Genomic DNA, 13,517 nt, shown 5'->3' with positions numbered 1-13,517 from the left:
ATGAGCTGGGCAACCGCAATACGGTGTCTGCCGTTGTTGCAGCTTCAGCGACGCTCACCTCGAACGCCCTCTGCCACTCCAGACAACTCCTCTCGAAGCGATGGTTCTCCTCGTAGATCTCCTAATTCCTCGCCTCTGAGGCGGTGTGTGCCGCGGCCACGGTGGCGGTAAGGCTCTTTGCATGCTCGACGAGGCGCTCCTCCTCCTCCCGTAGGAACTCGGTGTAGCGCACAAGGTCGCCGATGCACGTGCGGGCATCCACCTCTGCCTTTCGCCTTCAGGCGGCGGTGGCGGAGCAGGTGATGACCCCGGCGGTCGATGGTGGGCTGGCGGCAACAGCGGCTGATGACGGGGTGGCGACCACGACCACCACCTCCTGCCTTCGGGCCGCGGTGGCGGAGCGGGTGATGGCCACGGTGGCCGGCAGTGGGGTGGCAGCCACGACGGCCACCTCCCGCCTTCGGGCCACGGCGGCGGAGCGGGTGATACGTCTCCAACGTATCTATAATTTTTGATTGTTCCATGCTATTATATTATCTGTTTTGGATGTTTAATGGGCTTCAATATGCACTTTTATATTATTTTTGGGACTAACCTATTAACCGGAGGCCCAGTGCCAGTTGCTGTTTTTTTGGCCTATTTTAGTGTTTCACAGAAAACGAATATCAAACGAAATCCAAACGGAATGAAACCTTCTCGAGGATCTTTTTTGGAACAAATGCAATCCAGGAGACTTGGAGTGGAGGTCAAGGAAGCAATGAGGCGGCCACGAGGTAGGGCGGCGCGCCTAGGGGGGTAGGCGCGCCCCCACCCTCGTGGGCCCCTCGTAGCTCCACGACCTACTTCCTTCGCCTATATAGACTCTTATACCCTAAAAACATCCAGGGGAGCCACGAAACCAGTTTTCCACCGCCGCAACCTTCTGTACCCGTGAGATCCCATCTGGGGACCTTTTCCGGTGATCTTCCAGAGGGGGATTCGATCACGGAGGGCTTCTACATCAACACCATAGCCTCTCCGATGTTGTGTGAGTAGTTTACTACATACCTTCGGGTCCATAGTTATTAGCTAGTTGGCTTCTTCTCTCTCTTTGTTTCTCAATACAAAGTTCTCCTTGATGTTCTTGGAGATCTATTCGATGTAATTCTTTTTGCGGTGTGTTTGCCGAGATCCGATGAATTGTGGGTTTATGATTAAGATTATCTATGAACAATATTTGATTCTTCTCTGAATTCTTATATGCATGATTTGATATCTTTGCAAGTCTCTTCGAATTATCAGTTTGGTTTGGCCTACTAGATTGATCTTTCTTGCCATTGGAGAAGTGCTTAGCTTTGGGTTCAATCTTGCGGTGTCCTTTTCCAGTGACAGTAAGGGCAGCAAGGCACGTATTGTATTGTTGCCATCGAGGATAACAAGATGGGGTTTTATTCATATTGCATGAGTCTATCCCTCTACATCATGTCATCTTTCTTAAGGCGTTACTCTGTTCTTATGAACTTAATACTCTAGATGCATGCTGGATAGCGGTCGATGTGTGGAGTAATAGTAGTAGATGCAGAATCGTTTCGGTCTACTTGACACAGACGTAATGCCTATATTCCCGATCATGCCTAGATATCATCATAACTATGCGCTTTTCTATCAATTGCTCGGCAGTAATTTGTTCACCCACCGTAATTTATGCTATCTTGAGAGAAGCCACTAGTGAAACCTATGGCCCCAAGGTCTACTTTACATCATATAAGTTTCTGATCTACAATTCTAGTTTACTATTTATTTTGCAGTCTTTATTTTCCAATCTATACAAAAAAAATACCAAAAAAATTTATCTTATTATCTTTATCAGATCTCACTTTTGCAAGTGGTCGTGAAGGGAATGACAACCCCTTTATCACGTTGGTTGCAAGGTTCTTATTTGTTTGTGCAGGTACTAGGCAACTTGCGTGTAGTCTCCTACTGGATTATTACATTGGTTCTCAAAAACTGAGGGAAATACTTACGCTACTTTGCTGCATCACCCTTTCCTCTTCAAGGGAAAACCAACACATGCTTAAGAGGTAGCAGCGGGCGATGGCCCTGGCTTTCGATGGTGGTGTGGAGGCAACGGCGGCCGGCAACAGCTGCCGACGGGCCCCGGTGACGGAGCGTGTGGTGGGTGTTCTGCGCACACCCAACAGGGACGCCACACACACTACACTACGTCGGGGACTGCACCGCCGCCGCGGTGTAGCCTCCCAGTTGGAGCTGTCCTCTGATGACGGTGGAGTGGCTGAGCGACGATGATGGACCTGTGCCATTGGCGATTGTGGGAGAAGCAGATGAGATAAGCTATAGGAAGGGAGCGGAAAATGCGACGCAGGACTCGCCGACCGTGAGGGTTTTTATAGGAGGCCGGTAAGCATTGGGATTTTGGGGATTTCACCGAGTCGGGCGGGAATCTTGCGCGGGAACCTGCGAGGTTGTGCAGGAACGGGCTCACCAATGATTCATTGGCGCCACCGTTTGGCCAAAAGAACGCCCCCGAGCACTGCGCAAGCTTGCGCTATAAGCCGTCTGCGGTAGTGGGGTGACAAGACATGTGAGAGGAGGACGAAAGGCCATGTACACATATGGTTAATAAAAAAGTTTGCGATTTAATTACCTACTATACCCCCGTCTTGGTTTATAAGTATGATTTAACAGATAAAATACGAATGAATGTCGCCAAAGATTATATAGTTGGATTCGTATTTGAACATAGTTTCCAATTATATGATTTTTATAACATGCATTGACATTTTGTTGGTTAAATTTGAGGGCAAAGTATGGCACAGAATATAAAGGGGACTATAGACTAGACGGAGGTGGTAGCACACGGCCGCTCTCTACGCAGTGATGCAACTATCAGCCGGTTCAACTGCTCTATGCGTGTGGTTGCTTGCGGTTCAGGCGGCCGCGACGCGCTCTGCTCTCGCATCCCTCTGGGTGCTCTTCCCTCGTCACTCCACGCGCGCTGCCAGTGTTTGGGGCCGGCGCACGATCACACACGTTCGTGTGCATGCAGTTGCGCCGGGCGCGGCGCGACGATGCAGTTACCTGCTGCAAAAACTGTCATGAAGACTCGCTGAGAATCCACGCCGCCCGGCCCCCTTTTATTCCTGCAGCCATTTACCTTCATCTCTCGTCTCACACGACACAATAAGCACACCCACGAGGACACATACAGAGAGGACATCTAGCTGTTCCAATGGCCCTCCCCGTGGCTCCAATGGCGCTCCCAGCGGCCGGCGACGACAACGGCGGGCAGTTCACCACGCAACACGTCGTCGACACCCACGTGAGGGGGAAGGCTCTCTCAGTGATGTACACGAACGATTCGGTCTCGATGGAGAGCTCCATCCAATATATGGAGCAATTCCTTGCCAAGGACAAGTACCAAGTGGTCAGCTTCAACCTCGAGTACACCATGGGTCGTGCTGGGCACGATCAGAAGGTTGTCGTCGCCCAGTTGTGCGTGCGACATGATGTCCTCATCTACCCCTACCACATGGCCACAACGCCATGCAAGCGTTTCTCCAGGTTTATCAATAGCTCCGACTATAGTTTCGCTACGGTGGACACCGCCAATGGTCTAAAAGTGCTCAAGGTTTCATGCTTGAAATGCCCGAATCTTGTCAACATCCAAAGCCACTACAAGGTCTGGGGCAGCGAAAAAAACAAACTGAACTCCCTGGTTGACCTCACCTCGGCCATAATCGACCCCTACTACATGAAGATGAAGAATGAGAGCAATAAGGACAGGAACTCCTGGCACATTGTGTGGCATAAGAGACTGGATGAGCAACATGTCAAGTACGCGGCCATGAACGCGTACACAAGCTACGAGATGTACAAGCGGATCACTGACATGAGGAACTGTCTTCTTCCTGACCCAGACGAGGGATCGAGCCACATAGCAGTGGCGGGAGCGTCACAAGAAGTAGATGACTAGACGATTGTTTCTCCTACTTTAGAATGCACGCAATTGTTTATTGAGGTGTGCGTGAATGATTTGTATAGTCACTTATGTAATTGGATGTTTATTTCAGTTATATATATATATGTTATTCTACTATAGACAGAGCAAATCACACGACTTATTAGCAGCAATCGTCTGTGTTATTATTGGTCTTCGCACACATTTCTGATTACGGACCTGTTTGCCGCGTATCACACACATCTTGTTCAGTTGAACCGTTTCCATTGTGTTGCCTAATCACACACAGTTCATCCTAGTGAACCGTATGCTATATATCGCACACGCCTTCATTTGGCTGCCTGTTTCTATTGTTCCCACTACTAGGAAAAGAGCTATAGCTAATATGGACACTAATGGCGCACCACATATGTGGTGCGCCATTAGTGTCCATGTGTAGGTACGCCATTAATGTCCATATCACTAATGGCGCACCACACCCACAGTGCGCCACTAGTAACAATTTTTTTCCAAAACTAGTAATGGCGCACCAGGGCATAGTGCGCCATTACTAGTTTTAATTAGTAATGGCGCACCACACACTCTGTGCGCCACTACTAACAATCTTTTTTACTTTTTCTCAAAACTAGTAATGGCGCACCAGTGTATAGTGTGCCATTACTAGTTCAATCTAGTAACGGCGCACCACAACCACGATGCGCCACTACTAACATTTTTTTTTATTTTTTTGCAAAAACTAGTAATGGCGCACCATGTAACAGGTGCGCCATTAGTAACCAGGGTTACTAATGGCGCATTGTTAGGTGGTGCGCCATTACTAACTTCCTTTGCACCCCCCTCGTGGACCCCCTTTTCAGTTTTAGAAAAAATAAAAGAAAATGATGGAAATGTCAAAAAAATAAAAGAAAATAAGTTTCCCATGTGATATGTGGTCTAGTTGGGAAAATTTACAAATATGAATTTCGACTTTATTTGCAAAATCTCTCTGGAATTTAGTAAAATGGGCATAACTTTTGCATACGAACTCGTATTAAAAAGTTTTTTATATGAAAAATCATCTACTCGAAAAGTTACATCCGAATTCAACTAGGGGAACCTCGTTGAAGATTTTCAGAATCCCCCAAAACCTAACAGAACGAAAGATACGGGGCTTTTAATATCTAGAGGGGGGAAAATGAAAAAAAAATCAAACTTAGTAGTGCCGCACCATTTGGTAGGTGCGCCACTAGTAACAGAAAAAAAACTTAGTAGTGCCGCACCGGGAAGTTTGAAATATTTTTTCAAAATTTCATCACACTCATGAACATGAACAAAGTCCTAGACATCAACAAGGTTTAATAGGATTGATATGATAGATATATCAACAAGTGCCTGTTAAGTGAGTTGGTGCTGGGGTTGGATAGAACTGCGAAGTTAAGCATGCTTGGGCTGGAGTAGTGTGAGGATGGGTGACCCTCCGGGAAGTTTGACCATGGAGTGTGATTTGACTTGAGATTAAGCCATAGTGACCCGAGATTAAGAAAAAAACGAAAAAAAATTGAATTTTTTTTTGAATTTTTTTGAAAAAATAAATCTTGAAAAAAATTTGAATTTTTTTTAGTAATGGCTCACTTCTATGTGGTGCGCCATTACTAAGTCAGATAGTAATGGCGCACTTCTAGGCATAGTAATGGCGCACTATAGGTGCGCCATTACTATTTGTTACTAGTGGCGTGGTAATAGTAGCGCACCTATAGTGCGCCATTAATGGCAAAAATAGGTGCGCCACTAATTAGCCTTTTCCTAGTAGTGTCCTCCTCATCCCAAACAGTTAGTTGAACTAAACCATATGCCCTACATCGCACACGCAACTAAAATCTGAACCGTGTTTGATGCATCCGTCATCGCAAACGTTTTGCACCTTTTTTGATGGTTTGTTTACACCCCCGTTTTTGATTATGGCATCGAACACAGTTTCGTTGAAGGCTCTCTGATCGTAGTGTCGCCTTTGGATCATCCTGCACCAGTGTATGGCACTAGAAAGGTTTCCGCATGTGGATGATTGACAATAAACGGGAACATGTAGTCTGAGATGTCCTCCCGACCTTCTGTGGTTTCCAGGTTGTGGCAGTGCATGTAAAAAGGATCAGGTAAGGACTGTTGGGAAACACAGTAATTTTTTTAAAAATCATACGCACACGCAAGATCTATCTAGGTGATGCATAGCAACGAGAGGGGAAGAGTGTTGTCCACGTACACTCGTAGACCGTAAGCAGAAGCGTTATGACAACGCGGTTGATGTATTCGTACATCTTCATGATACGACCGATCCTAGCACCAAAGGTACGAAACCTCCTCAATCTGCACACGTTCAGCTCGGTGACGTCCCGCGAACTCTAGATCCAGCTGAGTGTCAAGGGAGAGTTTCGTCAGCACGACGGCGTGATGAAGCTACCGGCGCAGGGCTTCTCCTAAGCACTGCAACGATATGACCGAGGTGGATTATGGTGGAGGGGGCACTGCACACGGCTAAACAATGTCAACTTGTGTGTCTATGGGGTGCCCCTCCCCCGTATATAAAGGAGTGGAGGAGGGGAGGGCCGGCCCTCTCTATGGCGCACCCTAGGGGGAGTCGTACTCCCACCGGGAGTAGGATTCCCCCTTTCCCTAGTAGGAGTAGGAGAGAAGGAAGGGGGAGAGAGAAGGAAGGGGCGGTGGCCCCTACCCAATTCGGATTGGGCTAGGGGGGCGTGCCCTCCACGTTTCCCTTCCTCTCCTCTTTTTCCACTAAGGCCCAATAAGGCCCATATACTCCCCAGGGGGTTCTGGTAACCTCCCGGTTCTCCGGTAAATGCCTGAACTCATCCGGAACCATTCCGATGTCCAAACATAGGCTTCCAATATGTCGATATTTATGTCTCTACCATTCCGAGACTTCTCGTCATGGCCGTGATCATATCCGGGACTCCGAACTACCTTCGGCACATCAAAACATATAAACTCATAATACCGATCGTCACCAAACGTTAAGCGTGCGGACCCTACGGGTTCGAGAACTATGTAGACATGACCGAGACTCATCTCCGGTCAATAACCAATAGCGGAACCTAGATGCTCATATTGATTCCTACATATTCTATAAAGATCTTTATCGGTCAAACCGCATAATAACATACATTGTTCCCTTTGTCATCGGTATGTTACTTGCCCGAGATTCGATCGTTGGTATCTCAATACCTAGTTCAATATCATTACCAGCAAGTCACTTCACTCTTTCTGTAATGCTACATCCCATAACTAACTCATTAGTTACATTGCTTGCAAGGCTTATAGTGATGTGCATTACCGAGAGGGCCCAGAGATACCTGTCCGATACACGGAGAGACAAATCCTATTCTCGATCTATGTCAACTCAACAAACACCATCCGAGACACCTGTAGAGTATCTCTATAGTCACCCAGTTACTTGTGATGTTTGATAGCACACTAAGTGTTCCTCCGGTATTCGGGAGTTGCATAATCTCATAGTCATAGGAACATGTATAAGTTATGGAGAAAGCAATAGCAGTAAGCTAAACGATCATCGTGCTAAGCTAACTGATGGGTCAAGTCAATCACATCATTCTCTAATGATGTGATCCCATTCATCAAATGACAACTGTTTGTCCATGGCTAGGAAACTTAACCATCTTTGATCAACGAGCTAGTCAATTAGAGGCATACTAGTGACACTCTATTTGTTTACGTATTCACACATGTACTAAGTTTCCGGTTAATACAATTCTAGCATGAATAATAAAAATTTATCATGATATAAGGAAATATAAAAACAACTTTATTATTTCCTATAGGGCATATTTCCTTCAGTCTCCCACTTGCACTAGAGTCAATAATCTGGATTACATTTTAATGATTCTAACACCCATGGAGTCTTGGTGCTGATCATGCTTTGCTCGTGAGAGAGGCTTAGAAAATGGGTCTGCAACATTCAGATCCGTATGTATCTTGCAAATCTCTATGTCTCCCTCCTTGACTTGATCGCGGATGGAATTGAAGTGTCTCTTGATGTGCTTGGTTCTCTTTTGAAATCTGGATTCCATTGCCAAGGTAATTGCACCAGTATTGTCACAAAATATTTTCATTGGACCCGATGCACTAGGTATGACACCTAGATCGGATATGAACTCCTTCATTTGCTGCTTCCGAAGCAGCTGTGTACTCCGCTTCACATGTAGATCCCGCCACGACGCTCTGCGTGGAACTGCACCAACTGACAGCTCCACCATTTAATAAAAATACGCATGCAGTTTGTGACTTAGAGTCATCCGGGTCAGTGTCAAAACTTGCATCGACGTAACTGTTTACGACGAGCTCTTTGTCACCTCCATAAACGAGAAACATATCCTTAGTACTTTTTAGGTATTTCAGGATGTTCTTGACCGCTGTCTAGTGATCCACTCCTGGATTACTTTGGTACCTCCTTGCTAAACTAATAGCAAGGAACACATCAGGTATGGTACACAACATTGAATACATGATAGAACCTATGGCTAAAGCATAGGGAATGACTTTCATTTTCTCTCTATCTTCTGCAGTGGTCGGGCATTGAGTCTGACTCAACTTCACACCTTGTAACACAGGCAAGAATCCTTTCTTTGCTTGATCCATTTTGAACTTCTTCAAAACTTTATCATGGTATGTGCTTTGTGAAAGTCCAATTAAGCGTCTTGATCTATCTCTATAGATCTTGATGCCTAATATATAAGCAACTTCACCGAGGTCTTTCATTGAAAAATTCTTATTCAAGTATCCTTTTATGCTATTCAGAAATTCAGTATCATCTCCGATCAACACTATGTCATCCACATATAATATCAGAAATGCTACACAGCTCCCACTCACTTTCTTGTAAATACAGGCTTCTCCAAAAGTCTGTATAAAACCGTATGCTTTGATCACACTATCAAAGCGTATATTCCAACTTTGAGAGGTTTGCACCAGTCCATAAATTGATTACTGGAGCTTGCACACTTTGTTAGCACCTTTTGGATCGACAAAACCTTCTGGTTGCTTCATATACAACTCTTCTTTAATATATCCATTAAGGAATGCAGTTTTGACATCCATTTGCCAAATTTCATAATCATAAAATGCGGCAATTGCTAACGTGATTCGGGCGGACTTAAGCATCACTACAGGTGAGAAGGTCTCATCATAGTCAACTCCTTGAACTTGTCGAAAACCTTTTACAACAAGTAAAGCTTTGTAGATAGTAACATTACCGTCAGCGTCAGTCTTCTTCTTGAAGATCCATTTATTCTCTATGGCCTGCTGATCATCGGGCAAGCCAATGAAAGTCCACACTTGGTTCTCATACATGGATCCCATTTGAGATTTCATGGCCTCAAGCCATTTTGCGGAATCTGGGCTCATCATCGCTTCCTCATAGTTCGTAGGTTCGTCATGGTCAAGTAACATGACCTCCAGAACAGGATTACCGTACCACTCTGGTGCGGATCTTACTCTGGTTGACCTACGAGGTTCGGTAGTAACTTAATCAGAAGTTTCATGATCATCATCATTAGCTTCCTCACTTACTGGTGTAGGAATCACTTGAACTGATTTCTGTGATGAACTACTTTCCAATAAGGGAGTAGGTACAATTACCTCATCAAGTTCTACTTTCCTCCCACTCACTTCTTTCGAGAGAAACTCCTTCTCTAGGAAGGATCCATTCTTAGCTACGAATAACTTGCCTTCGGATCTGTGATAGAAGGTGTACCCAACAGTTTCCTTTGGGTATCCTATGAAGACACATTTCTCCGATTTGGGTTCGAGCTTATCAAGTTGAAGCTTTTTCACATAAGCATCACAGCCCCAAACTTTAAGAAACGATAACTTGGGTTTCTTGCCAAATCACAGTTCATAAGATGTCGTCTCAACGGATTTTGATGGTACCCCATTTGATGTGAATGCAGCCGTCTCTAAAGCATAACTCCAAAATTATAGCGGTAAATCAGTGAGAGACATCCTAGATCGCACCATATCTAATAAAGTGCGGTTATGACGTTCGGACACACCATTATGTTGCGGTGTTTCAGGCGGCGTGAGTTGCGAAACTATTCCACATTGTTTCAAATGAAGACCAAACTCATAACTCAAATATTCACCTCCACTATCAGATCGTAGAAACTTAATTTTCTTGTTACGATGATTTTCCATTTCTGAAATTCTTTGAACTTTTCAAATGTTTCAGACTTATGTTTTATCAAGTAGATATACCCATATCTGCTCAAATCATCTGTGAAGGTAAGAAAATAACGATACCCGCCGTGAGCATCAACACTCATTGGACCGCATACATCAGTATGTATTATTTCCAACAAGTCTGTTGCTCGCTCCATTGTTCCGGAGAACGGAGTCTTAGTCATCTTGCCCATGAGGCACGGTACGCAAGCATTAAGTGATTCATAATCAATTTATTCCAAAAGTCCATTAGCATGGAGTTTCTTCATGCGCTTTATACCAATATGACCTAAATGGCAGTGCCTCAAATAAGTTACACTATCATTATTAAACATATATCTTTTGGCTTCAATACTATGAATATGTGTATCACTACTATCAAGATTTAGTAAAAGCAGACCACTCATCAAGGGTGCATGACCACATAAGATATTATTCATATAAATAGAACAACAATTATTCTCTGATCTAAATGAATAAACGTCTCACATCAAACAAGATCCAGATATAATGTTCATGCTCAACGCTGGCACCAAATAACAATTATTTAGGCCTAAAAGTAATCCCGAAGGTAGATGTAGAGGTAGCGTGCCGACAGCGATCACATCGACTTTGGAACCATTTCCCACACGCATCGTCACCTTGTCCTTAGCCAATCTTCACTTAATCCGTCGCCCCTGTTTCGAGTTGCAGATATTAGCAACAGAACCAGTATCAAATACCCAGGCACTACTGCGAGCATTAGTAAGGTACACATCAATAACATGTATATCAAATATACCTTTCACTTTCCATCCTTATTCTCCGCCAAATACTTGGGGCAGTTCCGCTTCCAGTGACCAGTCCCTTTGCAATAGAAGCACTCTTTCTCAGGCTTAGGTCCAGACTTGTGCTTCTTCACATGAGCAGCAACTTGCTTGCCGTTCTTCTTGAAGTTCCCCTTCTTCCCTTTACCCTTTTTCTTGAAACTGGTGGTCTTGTTGACCATCAACACTTGATGCTCCTTCTTGATTTCTACCTTCGCAGCCTTTAGCATTGCGAAGAGCTCGGGAATCGTCTTATCCATCCCTTGCATATTATAGTTCACCATGAAGCTCTTGTAGCTTGGTGGCAGTGATTGAAGAACTCTGTCAATGACACTATCATCAGTAATATTAACTCCCAGCTGAGTCAAGTGGTTGTGGTACCCAGACATTCTGAGTATATGTTCACTGATAGAACTATCTCCTCCATTTTACAGCTGTAGAACTTATTGGAGACTTCATATCTCTCAATTCGGGCATTTGCTTGAAATATTAACTTCAACTCCAGGAACATCTCATATGCTCCATGACGTTCGAAATGTCGTTGAAGTCCCGGTTCTAAGCCGCAAAGCATGGCACACTAAACTATCGAGTAGTCATCAGCTTTGCTCTGCTAGGTGTTCACAACATCTGGCGTTGCTCCTGTAGCGGGTTTTTCACCTAGCGGTGCTTCCAGGACGTAATTCTTCTGTGCAGCAATGAGGATAATCCTCAAGTTACAGACCCAGTCCGTGTAATTGCTACCATCATCTTTCAACTTAGCTTTCTCTAGGAACGCATTAAAATTCAACGGAACAACAACATGTGCCATCTATCTACAACAACATAGACATGCAAAATACTATCAGGTACTAAGTTCATGATAAATTAAAGTTCAATTAATCAAATTACTTAAGAACTCCCACTTAGATAGACATCCCTCTAATCATCTAAGTGATCACGTGATCCATATCAACTAAACCATGTTCGATCATCATGTGAGATGGATTAGTTTTCAATGGTGAACATCACTATGTTGATCATATCTACTATATGATTCACGCTCAACCTTTCGGTCTTAGTGTTCCGAGGATATATCTGCATATGCTAGGCTCGTCAAGTTTAACCTGAGTATTCCGCATGTGCAAAACTGGCTTGCACCCGTTGTATGTAAACGTAGAGCTTATCACACCCGATCATCACGTGGTGTCTCGGCACGACGAACTGTAGCAACGATGCATACTCAGGGAGAACACTTATACCTTCAAATTTAGTGAGAGATCATCTTATAATGCTACCGCCGAACTAATCAAAGTAAAAAGCATAAAGGATAAACATCACATGCAATCAATATAAGTTATATGATATGGCCATCATCATCTTGTGCCTTTGATCTCCATCTTCAAAGCACCGTCATGACCAACATTGTCACCGGCTTGACACCTTGATCTCCATCGAAGCATCATTGTCATCTTTCCAACTATTTCTTCTACGACTATCGCTACTGCTTAGTGATAAAGTAAAGAAACTACATGGCGACTGCATTTCATACCATAAAGAGACAACCATATGGCTTCTGCCAGTTGTCGATAACTCTGTTACAAAACATGATCATCACATACAATAAAATTTAGCATCATGTCTTGACCATATCACATCACAACATGCCCTGCAAAAACAAGTTAGACGTCCTCTACTTTGTTTTTGCATGTTTTACGTGGCTTCTACGGGATGAGCAAGAACCGTTCTTACCTATGCATCAAAAAACCACAATGCGGTATAGTGATTGCTTTTTGATCTTCAGAAAGAACCCTGTTCATTGAATCCGATTCAACTAAAGTTGGAGAAACTTACACCCACTAGCCACCTGTGTGTTAAGCACGTCGGTAGAACTAGTCTCGCGTAAGCGTAGCGTAATGTCGGTCTGAGCCGCTTGATCGACCAATACCGCTGAATCAAGAATCAACTAGTGACGACAAGCAATATGTATATACCCACGCCCACAACTCCTTTGTGTTCTACTCATGCATATAACATCTACTCATAGACCTGGCTCAGATGCCACTGTTGGGAAACACAATATTTAAAAAAAAATCCTACGCACGCGCAAGATCTATCTAGGTGATGCATAGCAACGAGAGGGGAAGAGTGTTGTCCATGTACCCTCGTAGATCGTAAGCGGAAGCATTATGGCAACGCGGTTGATGTAGTCGTACATCTTCAGATCCGACCGATCCTAGCACCGAAGGTACGACACCTCCGCGATCTGCAGACGTTCAGCTCGGTGACGTCCTGAGAACTCTAGATCCAGCTGAGTGTCGAGGGAGAGTTTCGTCAGCACGATGGCGTGATGGCAGTGATGATGAAGCTAGCGGCGCAGGGCTTCGTCTAAGCACTGCAATGATATGACTGAGGTGGATTATGATGAAGGGGAGCACCGCACATGGCTAAACAATGTCAACTTGTGTGTCTATGGGGTTCCCCCTCCCCATATATAAAGGAATGGAGGAGGGGAGGGACGGCCCTCTCTATGGCACGACCTAGGGGGAGTC

Source organism: Triticum dicoccoides, chromosome 5A, assembly GCF_002162155.2.
Source record: "Triticum dicoccoides isolate Atlit2015 ecotype Zavitan chromosome 5A, WEW_v2.0, whole genome shotgun sequence".
Classification (NCBI taxonomy): domain Eukaryota; kingdom Viridiplantae; phylum Streptophyta; class Magnoliopsida; order Poales; family Poaceae; genus Triticum; species Triticum dicoccoides.
Note: the sequence above shows the minus strand (reverse complement) of the source record.